The sequence below is a fragment of the Theropithecus gelada genome, chromosome 5, assembly GCF_003255815.1.
Source record: "Theropithecus gelada isolate Dixy chromosome 5, Tgel_1.0, whole genome shotgun sequence".
Taxonomy (NCBI): Eukaryota; Metazoa; Chordata; class Mammalia; order Primates; family Cercopithecidae; genus Theropithecus; species Theropithecus gelada.
Genome location: NC_037672.1, coordinates 128,900,388 through 128,906,403, shown reverse-complemented (window position 1 = coordinate 128,906,403; position 6,016 = coordinate 128,900,388). Strand labels below are relative to the sequence as shown.

Sequence of the window (6,016 nt, the reverse complement as noted above, 5' to 3'; positions counted from 1 at the left end):
GCCACCACCCCCGGTCACTTCTCTCATTCTTAAAATTTGTAAATCATCTATTTCCTATTATTTTCTCCTTAGTCTGGCCAGAGATTTAACAATTTTATTGATCCCTTCAAAGATCTAAGTTTAGTTTAATTTACTTAACTATATACTTTTTCTCTGTTTAATGTTGTTTATTTCTTCATCAACCTTTATTATTTTCTTCTTTCTGATTGCTTCAGAATTAATTTGTTCTCATTTTTATAATAATAAGTTGGAAGCTTTCATCATAATTTCAAGATAATTTTTCTGTTCTAATGCAAGCTCTTAATGGGATAGATTTTTCCCTGAACACAGCAATTTAAGCATTTTTGATATGTTACACTTTTTTTATTTATCTTACTTTTGGCTAGGTTCATGTTTAAATATACATACGTGCAAGAATATTTTCCCTTGAGTCATATGGATTTAGAGATTTAAAAAAGGCAAAAAAATATTCTGGAAATTTATGGGAGACTTAGTTCACCATAATTGTTACATAATTGTACATATGTTGCAAGTAATGTACTAAGAAAAGTATTTATATTTGTATACATGTTTGGTCCTTAATGATGAAATTAATGCACAGTTGTCTAACTATAATAATTTCCTTATAATCACACTAGTTTTCTTTTGGTGCCACAAGATGATGAACCTCACTTCAGTGTGACCAAGCAAAATGAGGTACAAAAACTGTCCAATCAATGTGAACATATCTCAAATTCATATGAATTTTATAAATATTTTACATGTAAATTAAATTAGAAATTAAAAATATATAACATATTTTATTTCAGAAATATCTGTTTGCCTTTTGGAACTCAAAGTTCAAAACCTTCTGTTGTCATCTTTAAATAACTATTTTTTAAGTTAATTTCTAGCTGGATCTATGACAATGCTGTCACACAATGTGGAAATAAAGAAAACATTTACAGAAAAATTGTCCAAATGGACACATTTTAGACAGATGATCTAATTAGCATAGTAGCCACTAAACTGGTAAATAAACCCTTTTGTTGATTTGCTGTTTAATCAGCATCTATTCTAAATTCTGTAATATTATTTAGTAAAACAGTTTATTTCAATCCATAAATGTATTTTATAAATTTATGCCCAGTAAACTGCCAGGTAAACCGTGGAATTATTAACTGTTTTCTGTAAGCGATGGTCTTTTTTATTTCAAGCTGCTTTCTACAGTGGATTGATGAGAGTTAAAGATGAAAATGCTTATTCTGTAATGAAAGCCAATGCTGGCATGCTGATATATAATCTCTATAGAAAAAAGGTATTCATCCCTTAGTCTAAGATTTTTAACAGTGGTTCTAAGCACTCTTAAAAATTGTATTATTTAGACATCTTATCATATATTTAAAAAATATTTTCTTAGAATACTGTGGATGTTATACAAGTCATATAACAGAGAGATGATTTCTTATGTAAATTTACAATACAATTTTTTTTAAATAAAACTATTGTGAAATTATTTTCAAATGTTATAAATGTTAATGAGTTTTGTTATATTGGTTCCAATATTTCTAGCATACAGAAAACATCATTTTCCCTGGGAATTAATATTTGGAAATGATGTTTAAGAAAAACCATGTTTCATGTTGGAAAATGCTATGTCTGGTATAACTATAGATGTTTGGAAAGCTGTTCAGTTATGCTAAAGATAAAGAAAGGAGAGAAAAATTACAGAAGGGGAAGTCTGAACAAAACAAAATAATGTCTGAAAATGTTGAATGTATATCTAATATTTGTGAATGTTTATATTCTCTATTTCACCATTATTTAAACATTTATATTTTCAAAGGGAAACAATAATTTTTTTGAAATCATTTTAGTTTTTTACAGAGTGCTGTATTTTTTTCTTTTCATTTCAATTTGGTAAGCAAACAAAATGAAAGTCAGAATATTATAGATAATTAGATTTATATTTTGAGGTTTGTTGAAACTCTTTATCCTTTATGTATGTATTTCAAGTAGTATAATAAAAAAGAAATATAAAATGATTAGGTATACATAAAGGTATTGCAGATAATGTTTTTGACATGTTCTTTCTTTTAATATATTTTGCAGATATAGCCATTCCAGATTATTATTTCACAAACTAAGATGATTCTCAGTAGGGAAGTCTTACTGCATGCCGTTTTCATCAAAGGGAGCTTAGTTTATTTGCCTGTCTGAATATTGACATTATATTACTAATTTACACATTGGGGAAAGGGTCAAGAGATCTCCAAATTTTTGTTGACTTGATATTAACCTGAAAGGGGAACGTTAATAACTGACAAAATATATCCACAGTAGTTAGACATCAAGATAAAGTTACGTTTAATTTTTTAATCTACTGCATATTGTTGAATTATTTTATATATATATATTTTTGATGTACAGGAAATAGAATTCATTGGTGGGCATGAGTAAAGAGGGGGCAGCTCTTTTCAAATGCAGGGCTAGCTGCTTGTACAGGGGCCCATGATTCCAGGGATATATTTGGCCCCATAGCCATCCAGGATGAGTTGTTTCTCAGCCACCAAGTCTTAAAATGTATATGCATTAAACTTAGTAAAATCGCACTTCCTTGAGATGTGGTTCTGTGGGCATTCATTGAACTTGAACTTGGCCCTAAATAAGGACTCAATTGTATGCTCCAGGTTTGGCAGCTCGGTATGGATGAACGTGGTCAATGTGAACTCTGGCCTCTGTGTCCTGGGGCTTTCCAAAGGTATAATAAATCCAGTCTTAAACCTAGATTGGGGAAAGCACTAGATTTGAGACATAAATGTTCAATGGCAAAGGCTATTGCACACAAGGAACAGGCTGCTGTACACTACCTAGGATGCTGCTGTTTGCAGCCATTGCACACCAGGCCCCCACTAGAAAAAGAGCTGGGTAGCTTAATTGATTGTAGAAATTATTTTATATATTAAATTTTTCGGGATTAGTATCTTTTATTCAAGATAGCTAAATGTAATTTATATTAGACCATATACAGTAAGTTGTAAATTATAGAAATTGTGCACATCAAAGTCATATTAAGTGGGCAATATGGCCTTTAACATAATAAAGTTTATTGATAAAAAATAAAATAAAATAATGTGGTTTTGTAGTGCTCTTGTGTGTTAACTAAAACAAATTAATAAAACCTATTGAAACCCATAATCTTTAAAACTATCTACTTACACTTTGGGAGGCCTAGGTGGGCTGATCACCTGAGGTCAGGAGTTCAAGACCAGCCTGGCTAACATAATGACATCCGCCTTTACTAAAAATACAAAAATCAAACAGGCATGGTGGTGCTTGCCTGTAATCCCAGCTACTCAAGAGGCTGAGGCAGGGAGAACTGCTTGAACCCAGGAAGGGAAGGTTACAGTGAGCCAGGACTGGGTCACTGAACTACAATCTGGGCGACAGAGCGAGACTCCGTCTCAAAACAAAAAACAAAAAAACAAAAAAAGCAAAAAACAAAAAACACACAAAAAATGCTATCTACTTAAACATTTCATTAAAATAAATATTTTTCTGCTATCCTAGGTAGGTTTGTTTTGTCTCAATAATATACATAGTGTATTGGTTGTCTGAAAGTGTTAAATAGAAGCATATTTTAGGGCATTGCTGAAATATCAACCTCCTTTTCTTACTCGAAGTTATGCAATGGTGTATTGATTAATGCATTGGAATTTGTTAATAAGCAGTTTGTATGTCTGAAAAACCAATGTTCAGAGGCATGTAGGTTAAATCCAGCAATCAAATACCAGAGAGATATTTCAGAATATTATTTTTGTATAAGAAAAAACACTTTTCAAAAAAAAAAATTGTAAGGTCATTAGGAAGGCATTGTGAAGTTAATCTTTTCCAGCAAAGGTATTACATTTATTTTTCTGCAGTTCTTTAGTCATAAAAAGCAGAATGTAGTTACAGGAGCTAGTCAGGGTTAAATTGATTGAAAAATGAAAAACATTGTTTCATTTTTAAATGGATTAACAATTAAGCAAGTTGTTTATGTTGTCCCACTTATATACTAGAATATGCTACATTCTTTTGGGCATCTTTTAGACCATAGGGCTAAAATTTTGAGAATGACAGAGAGATAATTAGGAGCTCAGCACAAAGCAAAGTGTTACGAATTAGGAAAATAAATAGAATAGAGATCAAAATTAGATAGATGCAGAATTGGAATGATACTGAAAATAAGAGATGGAACTGCAGAAAATACTATGGCAGATCATTCATTCCTTTGAATGGTGAAAGTAATAAAATGGCTGACAATTGAAATGAAAAACCAGACCCAGATGAAAAAATGCAAACCAGTAAAGTTGCCTAGCCCTATTATTTTACTCAATTGTAGGAAATACATTTTTTTTAAAAAAAAAAGTTGTTCATTATGAATCCTTTTTTCTAACATGGGAAGAACGCACCACTACATCTTTCTCATTTTTTCATTCAAATGTTTGTGTTTTCTCATATAATTTATAATTTTAATTTTTTTTCAATAGATGTTGCCCATACAGTCTAGTTAGATTCATAGTTGCAATGTTTCATGGGGTATATTTGCTCCCTATGTTATAGAGAGCACAGACTTACTTGAAAATTAGTAGACAAAAGAACAACTGTAAGTTCAATCATGAAGGAGTGCCAGAATTAAAGAGAAAATAAGGAAATAATAAAGGGAATCTTTTCATGTGAGGAACCAATTGGGCTACCAACTCAGTCTGCCAGCCTGCCATTCCAATTACAGTAGGAAATAAATGTAACATTAATCTCCAGATGTGTCACTAGAGGGATTTGTATATAACCACATAAATCTACAGTTGCAAGTAGAAAAATTACCTGTGAAAATGTTGTGATATGAATGTCTTTCAACTTTTTAAAAAGTAAAGAGAAAATGATGAACAAATATGAGTTGGAAATCAGAATGAACAAATCATGAAAATATAGTGTACCCTTTCAAACATTTTGAAAATTAAGAGAAATTGGTAGAACAGCTATATTATCATTTACAAAAATGTTTCTCTACCTGTAGAATAAGCAATTACTTTGCTCTCTAATTTCCAAATAACTTACAGAACATTTATTTCCTACTGTAATTGGAATGGCAGGCTGGCAGACTGAGTTAGTAGCCCAATTGGTTCCTCACATGAAAAGATTCCCTTTATTATTTCCTTATTTTCTCTTTAATTCTGGCACTCCTTATGATTGAACTTACAGTTGTTCTTTTGTCTACTAATTTTCAAGTAAGTCTGTGCTCTCTATAACTTTCTCTCTCAATTTCCTTCTACCTTCAGCCTTTTGTCTAAACATTCTTATTCTGGCTTGTTTCCCTTAACTCTTGACATCAATCTCTGTTCCTTCAATATTCTGTTCCTTCTGCTGGAAGCACTCTTTCCCAGATTTCACCCATTTTACTTGTGTCAATCTCTGTGTCTGAGTTAAATGTCTCTTTAGGTTTCTATCTAGGATTGTCTGTCCATTTGTAATTTTTCTATATCTGTCATGGTAACACACTTACATCCTTTACTGAAAAATGTCTCCTTTTAAAAATATGTCAATGTGTTTGTTTATTTTCTTAAAATGCCCTCTTAAACTGCAATGTCAAAGAAGATAAGTATGATATTTGGAAAGTAATATCTACCACTTAATACAGAAACTATTCTAGCACTTGTATAGGTAGTATAGGACATAGTTTTTAGAACTCTAAAATAAAAAAATCATATTCTTAAGTTAAAAATTCATTTCCCACTGCTATCTCCTTTTCCTTTTAACACGTTGATATCATTTGGATCTGTGTCCCCACCCAAATTTCATGTCAAATGGCAAGTCCCACTGTTGGAGGTGGGGCCTGTTGGGAGGCGATTGGATCATTGGGCGGTTTCTCTTAAATGGTTTAGCACCATCTCCTTGGTGCTGTTCTTGTGATAGCAAATGAGTGAGTTATTTTGAGTCTAGTTGTTAAAAGTGTATAGCACCACCCCACCTCTCACTCTTCTTCCTGCTCACAGTC

At 31.7% G+C, this 6,016-nt stretch overlaps 1 non-coding gene across 1 annotated transcript; it reads right to left on the bottom strand.

Annotated features, from left to right (window-relative positions):
• Positions 1 to 2,795: 2,795 nt before the first annotated feature.
• Positions 2,796 to 2,926, bottom strand: LOC112625607. The gene has a single exon (XR_003119688.1). It is a non-coding gene; the product is annotated as a small nucleolar RNA SNORA70 (small nucleolar RNA).
• Positions 2,927 to 6,016: the final 3,090 nt, after the last annotated feature.